This window comes from Pelophylax lessonae (assembly GCF_965119305.1).
Source record: "Pelophylax lessonae genome assembly, chromosome: 1".
Lineage (NCBI taxonomy): Eukaryota > Metazoa > Chordata > Amphibia > Anura > Ranidae > Pelophylax > Pelophylax lessonae.
The window spans coordinates 887,251,226-887,268,295 of NC_138768.1; the positions used below are offsets into that span (position 1 = coordinate 887,251,226).

General features: G+C 46.4%; 1 protein-coding gene and 1 pseudogene across 2 annotated transcripts in view; both read left to right on the forward strand.

The window, feature by feature from the left end:
- The window catches only part of LOC309550744 (uncharacterized protein), a gene marked incomplete at both ends in the record, with an annotated part of 156,997 nt that overhangs the window by 89,652 nt on the left and 50,275 nt on the right, over positions 1-17,070 (forward strand).
- Positions 907-14,909, forward strand: LOC309548333 (annotated as a pseudogene). The gene is made up of 2 exons: positions 907-1,039; positions 13,885-14,909. The product of its transcript is annotated as an uncharacterized misc_RNA (transcript).

The window sequence follows — 17,070 nt, forward strand, 5'->3', positions numbered from 1 at the left end:
AATTTTAGAATAAGAGGGTGCGGTGGGAAGGTATACCCTGTGTTGAAGTCCCAGGTGCAAGTCAGAGCATCCACTGCTTCCACCTGGGGGTGTGGAAACGGGAGATAAACCTGGGAAGCTTGGTGTTCCGTGGTGTAGCGAACAGATCCACCTGAGGATATTTCCAGTGATTGGTGATCTGGTGAAATACGTGCAAATGCAGGGCCTATTCGTTGTTGTCTGGACAAGATCTGGAGAGAATGTCCGCTTGATTGTTTAGCCTGCCCGGGAGATACACTGCTCTGAGGTCTAGGAGATTTCTCTCTGCCCAGAGCATGATCGGTTCTACTTCTGACAGAAGTTACGTGCTGCGAGTCCCGCCCTGTTTTTGAATATAGGAGACTGCTGCCCTGTTGTCCAGTCGTAGAAAAACTATTTTGCCTCTGATGTAGGGAGATAGAGAGGTTAAGGCTAGGAATGCTCCTCTCAACTCCAGGATGTTCGAGACTAGGCTCTCGGCTTGAAAGGACCATCTTCCCTGGACTTCGAATTCCTCGCAATGGGTTCCCCACCCTTTTCCGCTGGCATCTGAAGTAATTGTGGCCCAGGAGAGGGAACCCAACTATCGCGGTTTGGAGAGGTTCTGAAGCTTTGTCCACCAATGAAGACTTCTGCGCATGCATGGTGTTAAGAGGATGAGCTGTGAGAGACGTTGTTTTTTCCACTGTTTTAGGAAGCCGGTCTGAAAGTACCTCAGATGCCAACGTGACCATGGTACCATCAGAATGCATGCTGACAATGAACCTATGAGGCTAAAACAGAGAAAAGCTGTCAGATGGGGGTTGCGCAAAATCTTGGAAACTCTCTGAATGATGATCTTTGCCTTCTGTATGGGTAATGACACTGTACCCTGACTGGTGTTGAATAATGCTCCAAGATAAATCTGCTGGCTCTTCTGATTGTTTATTAATCACCCTGCCTGGGTCAAAGACTGTAACAAGATGTCCCTTTGTGCAAGAAGCTGACTCTGACTGTCCGCGAGCAAGAGGATGTCGTCCAGGTAATGCTATACCCGAAGGTCCTTTTCCATGGGAAGGGCTATGGTAGAGACCAGGACCTTGGTGAAGACCCGAGATGTAGTGCATAGGCCGAGTGGAAGGCACTGAAACTGAAGATGTAGATGCCCCCCGCAAACCTCAGGTATCTCTGAAAGGACGGAAGAATTGGAATGGGCAGATAGGCATCCTGAAGATGTATTGAGAGTACCCAATTCCTTTGGTTGTACTGCTTGGATTATCATCTGCAGAGATTTCATCTTGAAACTTTCTAGATCGATATGTCGATTGAGCTTCCTCAGGTCTATTACTGGTCTCCATCCCCCAGTTTTCTTTGGAACGAGGAATAGAGTGGAGTAAAAAACCTGTATATTGCTCCGAAGTGGTCACTGGAACCACTGCGCTCTGTACTTGGAGAGACGTTATAACTGCAGAAGAGCTTCCGCTTTTTGTGGTGATGTTGGGATCTCTGTCCTCTTGAAGTAATCTTGAGGAGGCTGAGGAGAGAAAGTCCAGTAGTGTCCGTGTTTTATTGTAGATAGGACCCAAGTGTCCTGGCATCTGTTTGCCCAAACTGGCACAAAATGTTTGAGCCTGGATCCTACAGGGAGTGTTTGGGCCTGCCCTATGTCAAAATGATTTTGTTTTATCCTGGAGGGTGGAGAAAGGTTTACTTTTTCTTGTCCCCAGAAAGGAAGATTCGGTACCCCTCCAGGTTTCCCGGCCATCTCTATTTTGGCGAGACTGTCTGAAATTTCTTGACCTGGATTGTTGAAATCTAGAAGAGAAGTTTCTGGATCTCCCAACCCATCTGTCTTGTGGAAGTAAGCCTGACTTGCCACCAGTCACTCTGGAGATTGCTTTGTCCAATCTCTCCCCAAACAGCGCCTTCCCGTCAAAGAGAATCCTTCACCAGTTCTGTTTTGAAGCAATATCCACTGCCCATGGCTTTAGCAATAAAGCCATTTTGGCCATGACTGAATTGCTCTGGCTGAGCAGCAAATGGTGTCAATTGCTGCTTCTCCGACGAAACCGGCTGACATCTTCAGCTCATTCATTGCCTTTATGATGTCTTGCTTTGGCACATCTCATCTGATAGCCGACTCTTATGTTTTCTGTCCAGGCTTTTATTGCTGTGGACACTGATGTAAGGGCGATTGCTGGCTTACATGCTGCACCTGAAGCAAGATAGCTCCTTTTGAGACCCAGATCCATACACCTCTCTAAAGGATCTTTAAAGGATGCTGAATCCATAGGAAGAGTAACATTCTTTGCTACTTGGGTCACTGCTGCATCCACCACTGGCATCGAAACCAGGGGCTCTGAATCAGCTGGAACTAGAGGGTAAAGTTTCCCAAACTTTGCAAGTGAAAACTTATTTTCCGTCTTCTTCCACTCCTCCTCAATCCCCTCCTTTTCCTGAGAAGGGGTTCTGGCCCTGTGCCCTGAAGGGGGAATTGGCATGCTGGCCATAGAGGGGCCTGGCACCTATGGATCAACGTCCATTGTCTGCGGGTCCTGAGGTATTGCCTGAGCAGGCATCATAGAAGCCAGTTCAGAAAGTGAATCTTTCATGGTCTATTTCAAAAGGCTGGCCACTTGTAGACTTTCTTGGTCTCGGTCAGCTGCGTATTCCTTAAAGCAGCTCTGAAAGACCAGCTTGTTAGGTAGGGGTGTGGTGCCACAGGCCCAGCATTTTTTCCTCCCCGAACACGTATGAGGAGAGGGAGAGTGATAGCTCCTATGAGATCTAGATTGACTGGAAGATCTATGTCTAGATGAATGCGATCTGTGGCCCGGACTGCGTTCACGAGGATAAGCATAATGTCCGGAATGACTTTCTCAATCTCTTCGAGTAAACAGGGCTAAAAAATATCGAGAGAGAAATGTGTTTTTTTTTTTTTTTTTTTAAAACACATTTGTCAGTGCGCTCTTTTGATACTCACACAAGGGTGGTCCCATACCTAATAGACATTTGTGGATCTTGATCATGAGGTGAATGGCTCATGTTGGCTATAGCAAGAGGATCAGCTGAAAATAGGGAGGAGGAAGAAAGCTTCAAAATTGTGCCCAAAAAAAAAAAGAAAAAGAAAGGATATTCTAATGCTCTTTTTTTTTAAAGGAAATACCAGAAAAAGACATACTTGGTCAACGACACGACCTGACGAGGCTGCACACAGTTTGCCAGCAAGCCTCAGACTGATTAATCAGAATTTGTAGGGAAGGGGAGGGAGTGAAATCCCTGGGACCTGCTCTTACCGGAAAAAAAGGCAATATTTGTTTGCTGGTTTTTTTTTAAACTAAAAATGGGAAGGCTTGTTTCATTACTAATATACATACACACATATATATATATATATATATATATATATATATATATATACACACATACACACACACATATCCACATACATACACACACACATTTTTCTCCTTTAAATAAATGATCCTCTGAATGAATGGAGGAAGGAAAATCTACACCCCAAGGAACACCTGGCTGGCTGGTAAAGAGAAAGGGGAAAATTAAGCAGATGGAGGGGAAGGAGAGATTAAAAAAAAAAATGGAACAAACTCACCTGGAGAGGGGGGGGAAATAAACATAGATATCTGAAGAAAGATAGCGGGGTGGGGGGGTCAAAGAATGCTGATCCTGCTGCTGCCGCCATCAATGCCAATCACAAAACAAGCTCTTTATGGAAAAGAGTTTATGGCAGACTGCGTTCCTCATTAGGAAACTCTGCATACCCCAAAAGATCCGCAGAAGGGGTTCCCAGACTTTGTAGCGCTAAGAGCGGCCCGAGTACAGGGACTGCGCTTGGGAGAGGATTAACCCAACGGAAGCTGCACAGAGGCAGTGGTAAGGACATACTGCAAACTCTTCACCAGTCCAGAGGTATGAGGAAAAAAAAGGAGAATGCTGGGAGTAGGGGGCGTATTTCTTTTAAGCTATTCACTAGTCCTGAAGGCGGAGTAGAGGCAGAGCTCTATCACAGGTATGCTGCCATGGAGGTGGAGTAGAGGCAGAGCTCTATCACAGGTATGCTGCCATGGAGGCGGAGTAGAGGCAGAGCTCTATCACAGGTATGCTGCCATGGAGGCGGAGTAGAGGCGGAGCTCTATCACAGGTATGCTGCCATGGAGGCGGAGTAGAGGCAGAGCTCTATCACAGGTATGCTGCCATGGAGGCGGAGTAGAGGCAGAGCTCTATCACAGGTATGCTGCCATGGAGGCGGAGTAGAGGCGGAGCTCTATCACAGGTATGCTGCCATGGAGGCGGAGTAGAGGCAGAGCTCTATCACAGGTATGCTGCCATGGAGGCGGAGTAGAGGCGGAGCTCTATCACAGGTATGCTGCCATGGAGGCGGAGTAGAGGCAGAGCTCTATCACAGGTATGCTGCCATGGAGGCGGAGTAGAGGCAGAGCTCTATCACAGGTATGCTGCCATGGAGGCGGAGTAGAGGCAGAGCTCTATCACAGGTATGCTGCCATGGAGGCGGAGTAGAGGCAGAGCTCTATCACAGGTATGCTGCCATGGAGGCGGAGTAGAGGCGGAGCTCTATCACAGGTATGCTGCCATGGAGGTGGAGTAGAGGCAGAGCTCTATCACAGGTATGCTGCCATGGAGGCGGAGTAGAGGCGGAGCTCTATCACAGGTATGCTGCCATGGAGGCGGAGTAGAGGCAGAGCTCTATCACAGGTATGCTGCCATGGAGGCGGAGTAGAGGTGGAGCTCTATCACAGATATGCTGCCATGGAGGCACCAGGAAAAACTGTTTCATCAATTAAAAAAAAGAAACACTGAAGTTAGCCCAATTTGTTAATACAATGCAAAAGATGATGTTACGCTGAGTAAATAGATACCTAACATGTCATACTTTAAAATTGCTCACACTTCTGAAATAGCGCCAAACTACGGTACTTAAATACTTGGCGTCTGCGCTATAGCCGAAGACGGCTACAGCGCGGACCTGAATTTCCGGGAGGGCGTACATTGACGTCCTCTCGGCAACGAGCGGCCTGTGCGCTCCCTGCGGGGCGCCCCCGACTCACTCTGTGGTCAGCGAGTCCATGAGACTCGACTGATCCCAGATTGGAGATCAGGGGCGAACCCGCCCCCTTACCACGTGATCAGCTGTCAGCCAATGACGGCTGATCATGTAAAGTAAACAGCAGCCGGCGATCAGCTGTTTTTTCTCTTCTCACACTGTCAGTGTGAGGAGAAAAAAAGCAACGATCGCCGGCTGCTGTCAGAGGGACATCGGTCCGAAGAGGAGAGGATCATCTGTGCCCCCAGTGCCACCTACCAGTGCCCACAAGCACCCACCAGTGCCACCCACCATTTTTTAATTGTTTTTTTTTACATTTTTTTTTATTTATTTTTATTTTTTTACACTTTCCCTTTACATTTTTTTTGATCACTTTTATTCCTAATAAAAGGAATGTAAAGGTCCCTTGTAATAGGAATAGGGCATGACAGGTCCTCTTTATGGGGAGATCGGGGGTCTATTAGAGCTCCAAATCTCTCCACTGGCCCCCCCTGCAGCCGATCAGACTGAGATTGGTGGCCGGGTAAACAAAGGGGCAGAACCGGAAGTGGGGAATACTCGCCGCTCCTGGTCTCCAGGGTTACAGAGCGAGGGGAATGATGTCTGTTCCTATCTCTGTGTACAGGGCAGCCATCACCGCCGGCCACATCGCTCCTAACTTCCGTGATGGGACTGGAGAGCCCGGGAGAGGCGTTGGAAGGGGGTGGAACCTCCTTCCATCACCTGCAGAAGTGATCGAGTGTCTAATTATCCTCTCACAGATCACTTCTGCCTTGTACAGAATCGCCGGCTGAACAAAATGATACCGGGATGATGCCTGTAGGTGCACCCACCACCCCGCTATTACCACTGAACCCCAAAGACGTATGGGTACGTCCATTTGGGGAAATGGTTAAAGTGTATTTTCCCCCAAAAAATTGCGTTTGCAAAACCGCTGCGCAAATACCGTGTGACATAACAAATTGCAATGACCGCCATTTTTTTCTCTTTGGTCTCTACTAAAATAAAAAAGATTGTATAATGTTTGGGGGTTCTAAGTAGTTTTCTAGCAAGAAATACTGATACTGTTGGGAAGAAGATGAAGGGAGAACACCCTGAAGGCCAGTCCTGAAAAGTTACCTGTTAGAGCAAATAACCAAAACATCACCGAGAGAACTCAACTGTTTTACTGCGAGGAACAAATACGCCTACAATCACCGTAAGTACGCTAAGTACAAAAATCCCAATATGGTAGGGTGACCAGACGTCCCTGGTGTTCAGGGACAGACCCTGGAATGAGGACACTGTCCCTGGACCACGTGTGTCCCCGATTCTGTCCCCGGATTCAGGGGCGGTGTACCTATTGCTGACAGCCTAGCAGTACATTCAGCAGTGTGTCAGTGAGAGTGAGTGGAGCAGAGCTGTCAAATAGAAGCTCTGATGTCGGCTATGGGCGGGCTGAAATGTGGAGCTCCTCCTCCTTTCCATCCAAAGCCAGTCAGCAGGCAGTATAACACTCCTCCCCCCGCCCTTCTCCAGCCCGCCACATTTGACTGGGAGCAGGGCTGAATGAGGGCACCAGAAGGGAGATGCAAGAAGGTATGACTACAATTAGAGCAAGCACTGTTACATGTAATGCTGGTCGGCTGCAGTGTCTTCCAGATATCTCGGTGTTCAGGCAGTGTGAGGTCACCAATCAGCCTCCTCTCCCCTCACTCACTTTTTTATCTCCCTAACCTGAGCTGCACATTGCCTGATACACTGATAAGAAGACCCTGCAGCAGCATTCTCCAAAACCAGGGACACATGGCCGTTACCCATTTCAGCTTCTGTTCAGCTATTTAGCCGGAGCTCTGTGTGCGCTGCATGGTTTTTTATGTTTTGTTGGAGGATTTACTGCTGGTTCAGGCTAGAAGCTTCAGAGACCCATTAACTGTTTACTGTCCTCCACTAATCTTCAGCAGTTAACTGTTTGTAAGACAATTTTTTATTTTGGAAATTGGATGTGCTGCTGTCTTCTGTCACTTGGTTGTACTTTCAAAGGAGGATTACTGACTTAATCTTGCAGAGCTGGTTTAAATAGAGTGGAGCAGCGCTGCGATACTATACACTTTACACCGGGTTCAGCTATAAACTCAGTCCCTGTCTATCTCTTAAAATCAATCATCATCATCATATCTGCAATCTCTGACCATCTCCTGTTTCATGTCTGCAATCTCTGACCATCTCCTGTACCATGTCTGCAGTCTCTGACCATCTCCTGTACCATGTCTGCAGTCTCTGACCATCTCCTGTACCATGTCTGCAGTCTCTGACCATCTCCTGTATCATGTCTGCAATCTCTGACCATCTTCTTTACCATATCTGCAGTCTCTGGCCATCTCCCGTAAAATGTCTACAGTCTCTGACCATCTCCTTTATCATATCTGCAATCTCTGACCATCTCCTGTACCATGTCTGCAGCCTCTGACCATCTCTTGTAAAATGTCTGCAGTCTCTAACCATCTCCTATACTATGTCTGCAGTCTTTGACCATCTCCTGCAATAATGTGTTTGCAGTCTCTCACCATCTCCTGTAGTGTCGCTCTGGTGGTGAGGTGATGTGAGGTGTATATGTTTTATACAGGCTGGGTGTGAGTGACCTTACACAGACCCACCCACACACAGAAAATAATATTCACACATATACTGACAAAACATACACACACAAAAATAATTACATGTATACTGTCATTACATACAGTAGAAAAAATAATAGGTAATAGCCTTGCCCTCTGTACGTAGCATCCTCCTGACCCCTGCATGTGGCATCTTCCTGAACCCTGCATGTGGCATCCTCCTGCACATAGCATCCTCCTGCATGTAGAATCCTCCTACACCCTGCACGTAGCACCAGCATACAGGGGGCGCACTGACCACCAGCATACAGGGAGCACACTGACCACCAGCATACAGGGAGCACACTGACCACCAGCATACAGGGAGCACACTGACCACCAGCATACAGGGGGCGCACTGACCAACAGCATACAGGGGACATAACAAATCAAGTAAAACAACTACCATGCAACTAAAAAAATCTGAAAAGCAATAAGAGAATCTTGTTATCGGTTCCCTCATCTAACGTGTAACAATAAAAAACAAAAAATGCCGCACTGCCCTACACTTCATCTATAAAATTCTACAAATGGACTTATAATGGTAAAACCTATAAATGAATATTGTGTGCAAATCAACCAATGGTAAATAAAAGGTAAGAAATATCGCAGAGCTGCAATATGCAAATAGTGGTGACCCCCCTCCCCCCATATATAATCACAATACATAGTAAAATTTATGTGCATATTTTACATTTTATTATTATATAGGGTGTTTCACCACTATTTGCACATTGAAGCTCTGCCGTATTTCTTTTCTATCTCATGGACGAAATGTGAGAAATAACATATATATCATACAATCATTCCATAAACACATCCCACATACATCTCATAGATCATTTCAAGGAAATATGCTAATAAAATAGTTTACCATTTGCCCAAAAAAACCAAATATGTCCCCGGATTTCATTTTAAAAATCTGGTCACCTTACAATATGGTCCACAAGGTGGTGACCTGACTTCTCTCAGATGGAACGAACAGACAGGAAGTGATGAGGTACAAACAGGAAGAGATGTAAAATACTGACAGGAAGTGATGTAGTTCCACAGAGGAAGTGATGTCAGATATAAATAGGAATTTCAGAGGCGAGACGGGAGGAAGAAGAGAGGAGACGTAGCTGGAAGTGGCAGCAGAGGAGGTAATAAGATATTATTTTCTATATATAATCTTTAATTACATAAAGAAAATGTTCTTCTTCCGTTTTTATGCCGGGGGAACAGAAACAGAGGAACGCATAACACTGAGAATCAGATTGCAGTCCCCCGGTGAAATCACAGAAGTAGGATGAGCAACAAAACTTCCTCCCGTTCTCCTGTAGCGCCCTCTCTAGGCAGAGCCGAGGTTCTCATAATCTATCTGGGGAAGAGGCAGAGCTCTGGGTGACCCCGACACTCACCTCTGGAAATATTCAGCAGCTTTCCTTCCTCATCACTACTAACATTAATCCTGTCCTCTGCCCCAACACCAACTGGGCCCCCACTCCTCACCCCCCCCCCATTTAACACTGCTGTCCCCCATTCCTCACCCCCATCTAATACCGCTGTCCCCCATCTAACACTGCTGTCCCCCATTCCTCACCCCCATCTATCACCCCTGTTCCCTACTTCTCATTCCTCATCCAACACTGTTGTTCCCCTCTCCTCACCCCCTTTCCCACACTGCTCACCCATATTCCACAACCCCCACTGACACTGTTGTCCCCCACTACCCAATGCTGCCACCTTTCTTTCTCTCTCATGATATCGCTCTTATTTCTTTTAAAAAAGCACAGACCTGACCGGAGAGGTGAGGAGGATTCTGGGAGGTCACATGACATCACTCTTATTTCTATTAGCAAAACACAGACCTGACCAGAGAGGAGCGGAGGATTCTCAGAAGATTCTTAGAAGGACACAAGGATCTCTACAAGGACTTCATGATGGAGAATCAACCGCCCCTCGCATCACCGGGTAAGAGGAGACTTTATTGTAAAAGAGAGAGCAGTAGGGGGCCGAATACTTTCGCACAGCACTGTAGAAACAATGTATTCAGTCAGTGTGTGTGTTTCCTACAGATGGATCCAGTAATGGGAACCCACCAGAGAGATGTCCCCGGGATTCCACACAGGAAGGTCACACCATCCCCCACCATCATCAGGTAGGTAAAGATGGAAGTAGAGATTGTAAAAGAGATCTGACTGTATGAAAATATATTCCACTTTTAGGTATAAGGTTATTTGTGCTCACATTTTAAAGAAACCATTCCCTGTTATTTTGTTTGTTTAGAATGAAAATCTTATAGATATAAAAGATGAGGTTAAAGAGGAAGAAGAGACGTATGTGAGGGGTGATCAGCAGTTCAGGGAAGAGGTTGGGATGATGGACAAAGTTAAAGAGGAGGAATCTTCTCCAGATATCAGCACAGGTGAGTGATGGCCACTAAATACAAAAACTGTTTGGGTATATGGATTGATGTTTGAGGATCTGTAGATCCACTTCTACAAAGACGTCATGATGGAGAATCAGCCGCCCCTCACATCACCGGGTAAGAGGAGACTTTATTGTAAAGGAGAGAGCAGTACGGAGGGTCCACCTAGATCCCCCATCATCTGATAAACACATAGAAACAATGTATTCAGTCAGTGTGTGTGTTTCCTACAAATGGATCTAGTAATGGGAACCCACCAGAGAGATGTCCCCGTCCTCTGTATTCCCGGGATTCCACACAAGTTAACATTAAAGAAGAGATAAAAGAGGAGGATGATGAGAAGTTTGTAATGGAGGAGGCTGAGTTTCCAAAAGGTCATAGAAAGCAGTACCAGGACACCATGGAGGAGTCATCCAGTTACAGAAATCCACCAGAGAGATGTCCCCATCCTCCGTATTCCCGGGATTCCACACAGGAAGATCACACCATCCCCCACCATCATCAGGTAGATGAGAATGTAGGAAAGTGATCCCAAGCCCTAAGAGATATCATTCTTCTATTATTATTATTTTGTGTATTTAATATTATTTCTGCCATTTTGTTGGTTTAGGATGAAGATCTGATAAATGCACAAATTGAGGTTATAAAGGAAAAGACGTATGTGAGGGGTAATCAGCATTTTACAGAGGAGGTTGGGATGATGGACGCAGTTAAAGAGGAAGAAACTTCTCCAGATATCAGCTCGGGTAATTATACAAGAATGGGTTAAAGCTTATGCCCCGTACACACCTGCAGATTAAAAGTCTGCAGACTTACCTTTTCTATGTAGTGCAAGGGCCTGCCGGATTGCATACAAATTGAAAGTGTTTAGGTTTGACCTCATATTATATGAGGTCAAAAGTCTGCAGATAATCTGCACGTGTGTATGGGGCATTACTTAGTGATGTTTGGTTGGGTGGTATCATTGATCTGGTTAGTTGTCATAGTTTGGTGTTGTGATTGCACCCAGAAAAACATCATACTGGTTATCTATACTGGTATTGCCTGGGTAATATGTCAGGATCTATACTGGTATGGACTGAGTAATGTGTGAGGATCTATACTGGTATGGACTGGGTAATGTGTTAGGATTTATACTGGTATGGACTGGGTAATGTGTTAGGATCTATACTGGTATGGACTGGGTAATGTGTTAGGATCTATACTGGTATGGACTGGGTAATGTGTTAGGAAGGAAAGGATGCCACATAGTTTGATGGAAATGAAAATTATCACCCTACAGAGGGCTGAACTCAAAGACACCCCGAAAATCAAAGTGAAAAAATGATGCAGCAGGCGAGTCCATTTTGGTGAAATGTCATTGCAGCAACTCAGAATGGTCCTCAGTGGTGTGTATGGCCCCCACGTGCTTGTATGCATGTCTGACAACGCCGGGGCATGCTCCTAATGAGACGACGGATGGTGTCCTGGGGTATTTCCTCCCAGATCTGGACCAGGGCATCACTGAGCTCCTGAACAGACTGAGGTCCAGCCTGGTGGCATCGAATGGACTGAAACAGAATGTCCCAGAGGTGTTCTATTGGGTTCAGGTCAGGCAAGCGTGGGGGCCATTCAATGGTATCAATTCCTCCATCTTCCAGGAACTGGCTGCATACTCTCACCACATAAGGCCGGGCATTGTTGTCCACCAGGAGGAACCCAGGACCCACTGCACCAGCATATAGTATGACAATGGGTCCAAGGATTTCATCCCAATACCTAATGGCAGTCAGGGTGTCATTGTCTAGCTCAGGAATGGGCAAACTACGGCCCGGCGGACGTTTTTATTCCAGTCCGTGGAGCGCGCAGTGTTCCCCGACCCCTGGGCCGCGGACCGGTACCGTGGATCAAACGGTACCGGGCCACCCTGGGAACTTCGGCAGTGGCGGCCGGGGCGCACTGCTCTGTGCCCGTCCTTTGTGTGACAATAGCAAATTAAAATTCGCTATTGTCACACGGATCCTCCTCCTGGCCAATCGGGAAGCGGGTCCTCCCGCTTCCTGATTGGCTGAAAGGCAAATCCCATGCCATTGGCCGAGGAGGAGGTGGGAGGACTGAGGACTTGAGGAGACATCGGGGGACTGAAGAGAAGCACTGCCTGAGGTAAGTGCACTGGTCTCGCGTGGGTGGGGGGGCCCTGGCATATCTGCATTGAAAGGGGGCATGCTGACATATCTGCATTGAAAGGGGGCCCTGGCATATCTGCATTGAAAGGGGGTATGCTGGCATATCTGCATTGAAAGGGGGCACCCTGGCATATCTGCATTGAAAGGGGGCACGCTGGCATATCTGCATTGAAATGGGGCCAACTGGCATATCTGCATTGAAAGGGGGCATGCTGGCATATCTGCATTGAAATGGGGCCAACTGGCATATCTGCATTGAAAGGGGGCACGCTGGCACATCTGCATGGAAAGGGGGCACGCTGGCATAACTGCATTGAAATTTAAATTGAGTTTATATTAATTCACACATACACACCGTCCATCTACTCTTGGTCCGTCCCCCGGGTCCAATATATGAACCCATTGCGGCCCTCGAGTCAAAAAGTTTGCCCACCCCTGGTCTAGCTTGTAGAGGTCTGTGCGTCCCTCCATGGATACGCCTCCCCAGACCATCACTGACCCACCACCCAACCGGTCATGCTGAACGATGTTACAGCCAACTCAGCGTTCACCACGGCTTCTCCAGACCCTTTCACGTCTGTCACATGTGCTCAGGGTGAACCTGCTCTCATCTGTGAAAAGCACAGGGTGCCAGTGGTGGAGCTGCCAATTCTGGAGTTCAATGACCAATGCCAATCGAGCTCCACAGTGCCGGGCAGTGAGCACAGGGCCCACTAGAGGACGTTGGGCCCTCAGACCACCCTCATGAATTCTGTTTCTGATTGTTTGGTCAGAGACATTCACACCAGTGTCCTCCTGGAGGTCATTTTGTAGGGCTCTGGCAGTCCTCATCCTGTTCCTCCTTGCACAAAGGAGCAGATACCGGTCCTGCTGATGGGTTAAGGACCTTCTATGGCCCTGTCCAGCTCTCCTAGAGTAACTGCCTGTCTCCTGGAATCTCCTCCATGCTCCTGAGACTGTGCTGGGAGACACAGCAAACCTTCTGGCAATGGGAGGTATTGATGTGCCATCCTGGAGGAGTTGGACTGCCTGTGCAACCTCTATAGGGTCCAGGTATGGCCTCATGCTACCAGTAGTGACACTGACCCCAGACAAATGCAAAACTAGTGACAAACACTCAGAAAAGATGAGTAGGGAAAAATGTCAGTGGCCTCCACCTGTAAAACCATTCCTGTTTTGGAGGTCGTCTCATTGTTGCCCATCTAGTGCACCTGTTGGTAACAACCCCCTCTACTACTTCACTGACCAGATGAATATCCCAGGAGTTTCCCTGACTTGATGCTATACTGTGATTATAAAGTGTTGAGCAGTGTATATGAGTGTGGAAAACTCTTGGTAATTTTTCTTGTCTTCTGACAGACGGACTCTGTGGTGGGAATAGAAGGACATCGGAGGAAGATGTGACTACAGAAGATAATGACATGGCATCTTCTCCAGAAGTAAATCCCGTTCCTCATAATATACATGACAGACCTCACCATTGGAGGAGATCATTGGAATCTCCTGATACTTCACATAGTCCTCTAATATCTGACAGTGCCGACGGGTGCGGGAAACCATCTCATCTCAGGGAATCTTCTTTATACCATACAGGAGACAATTCATTGTCATGTTCAGAGTGCGGGAAATGTTTTAGTAAAAAAGGAAACCTTCTAAAGCACAAGAGAATACACACAAATGAGTTTTCCTATTCATGTTCAGAGTGCGGGAAATGTTTTAATCGTAAAGGAAGCCTTCTTAGACATAAGAGAATACACACAGGTGAGCTTCCCTATTCATGTTCTGAGTGCGGGAAATGTTTTAATGAAAAAGGACACCTTCTTCAGCACCAAAGAAATCACACAGGTGAGCGTCCCTATTCATGTTTAGAGTGCGGGAAATGTTTTATTTGTAAAAGAAACCTTCTTATGCATCAGAGAATACACATCGGTGAGCATCCCTATTCATGTTCTGAGTGCGGGAAATGTTTTAATGAAAAAGGACACTTTCTTCAGCACCAGAGAATTCACACAGGGGAGCGTCCCTATTCATGTTCTGAGTGCGGGAAATGTTTCACTCAGAAAGGAAATCTTCTTAACCATCAGAGAATGCACACAGGTGAGCGTCCCTATTCATGTTCAAAGTGCGGGAAATGTTTTAATCATAAAGGAAACCTTCTTAACCATCAGAGAATACACACAGGTGAGCGTCCCTATTCATGTTCAAAGTGCGGGAAATGTTTTAATCGTAAAGGAAGCCTTCTTAAACATGAGAAAATACACACAAATGAGCTTCCCTAGTATTCATGCTCTGAGTGTGGGAAATGTTTTAATGAAAAAGGACACTTTCTTCAGCACCACAGAATTCATACAGGGGAGCGTCCCTATTCATGTTCAGAGTGCGGGAAATGTTTTAATCATAAAGGAAGCCTTCTTAGACATAAGAGAATGCACACAGGTGAGCTTCCCTATTCATGTACAGAGTGCAGGAAATGTTTTACTGAGAAAGGAAACCTTCTTAGGCATCAGAGAATACACACAGGTGAGCGTCCCTATTCATGTTCAGAGTGCGGGAAATGTTTTACTGAGAAAGGAAACCTTCTTAACCATCAGAGAATACACACAGTTGAGCATCTCTAATCTTGTGCAGAGTGCGGGAAATGTTTAACTAAGAAAGAACACCTACTTACACACAGGTGAGCGCCCTTTTTATTGTTACGAGTGCGGGAAATGTTTTCCAAACAAAGGTTTATTTCCTAGAAACCACAAAGTTCATACGGGCGAGCGTCCTATTTCATGTTCAGAGTGCGGGAAAGTTTACAAATACAGTAAATATAATGAAACATCAGAGTGCACCTCCTGCTGGTACTACGGGAAATGGACGCTGGATTGTAACGGGTGGAACTGTTTAGTCCATAAACAAATGTGAAACCACAACAGTCCACTTGGGGGTTGGTTTACACCCGCATCGCCCTGTGACCCGCTGTGGGGTTGGCAGGCAGCTGGGAGCCCTTATGTTAACCCTGTAAAGCCCACACCAGTACGCCCCAACCGAATAAATAGGGGCTGTTGTGGCACAACCCCATTCAGTTGAATAGCATTGCCCAATGTGACCGGGGGGGGGGGGGGTGAGGTTTGCAGCAGCCACAAATTGCAGTGCCATGTGTACCGCCCCATTTAAGGTTGAGGGGGTGGTAAAATCATGACTCAACTGTCTACCTTTACGGATCCCTCCCCACATGAGGCAACAGGCAGGAAATCATGACAATATGGGGCAACAGGTGGGCAATCCGCACAATACATGGGATAATAAGTGGGGAATCCTGACAATATATGGGGCATAAAACCAATGAAAATGGTCGCACTCCCAATAGGTTATAGCGATGATATTTATCGCAGACAGTCAATACGGGTTACAGAAAGGCGGACGGGTTTCACACGTAATATCGTGCTTGTTCACCACGGTGTGCGCACCTGTTGGTAATACATGGGGGCAACAAGTGGGCATTCATGATAATATATGGGGCAGCAGACAAACAATTCTGACAATAAATTCTTTTTGTGCTCTACTTATAAATATGTATATATATCTAACCTACTGGATGGAAAAAGATCCCTGTAACATGCAATTACCCACAGCAGCCAATCAGGATTCATCTTTCACTGGTGAACCTTCTTAGAAGGGGGGTGAGTTGATACCTTGCATTGATTATAGGGTCCTCAATCGCATCACGGTCAAGAATGCATACCTGATGATTGGTTGCTTAATTTTTTTTGATCCTTTTTAATTTATTAAAGTAGCCGGCTTTTTATTGGTCCAACCAATGTATGATTATTAATACATTTGACACATTTGTTAATTCTATTATAAAAGATTTAAGCTTTATTTTATTCATATCATTTACTGTGTGGTAATCGCTTATTCTGATCTTGTCCAATAAAAACTCTTCGTACAATATTCTGTGCCGAGTCTTCTTTTTTACCAATGATTAGATGATCGGTGATTGGAATGTGATCAGTTCATAGAGAGTCATCCATTGGGGTTTTATTAGTGAGATGGAGAGTGGAGAAGGCACCACATTGACAGCCATTGGAGGCCTTTTCTAAAGCCCTAACCTGTCTATGACATTCGTCTTCCAAACTCTATCTCACTGAGCTAAGGCCAGAAGAGTTCCAGGAGTTCTTCTCTGTCCACAGTTCCCAAACCAAAAGGAGACATCCACCACATCTTCAATCTTAAGGCCCTAAATGTCCTCAGCTGGGCCCAAGAGTTCCACATGTAATCCACCAGGTCATAGCTTCTCTCTTTATCAGGGAGATATTTTGTTTTGACCACCCCATGTACATGTCCTGCAGCAGGGCAGCCGTTCTGCGCAGAATCACATACCTGTACATCATTTCCTGGGTCTACGGCATGCATGTGTGCCGTCGGTGCTCAGCTTCCGCTGGACACAGTGGGAGCCAATCAACGAGTCCAGCGGACAGGATGTCCACCGGAACCTTGCAATCATTCCAGAGAGAGGCAGAACAGTGGTCTGTCGATGTAAACAAGGCAGATCGCCGTTCTGTTAGTAGGGAAGATGGAGATCCTGTGTTTCTGCTAATGGAGGAAGGAGATACTGGCGCACAGAAATTATATATAGTCCAGCCAGCAATAAATATCTAAAAATACCAAGGAGAGTCTGTGGAAGATCTGTCAGATCTACCCCACACTTTGTGTTTCGCAGTAGATGCTCTTACGGACTCTATAAGACAAATGTCACGGTTTGCTCTGATGACAATGCATATGCACAGAATCCTT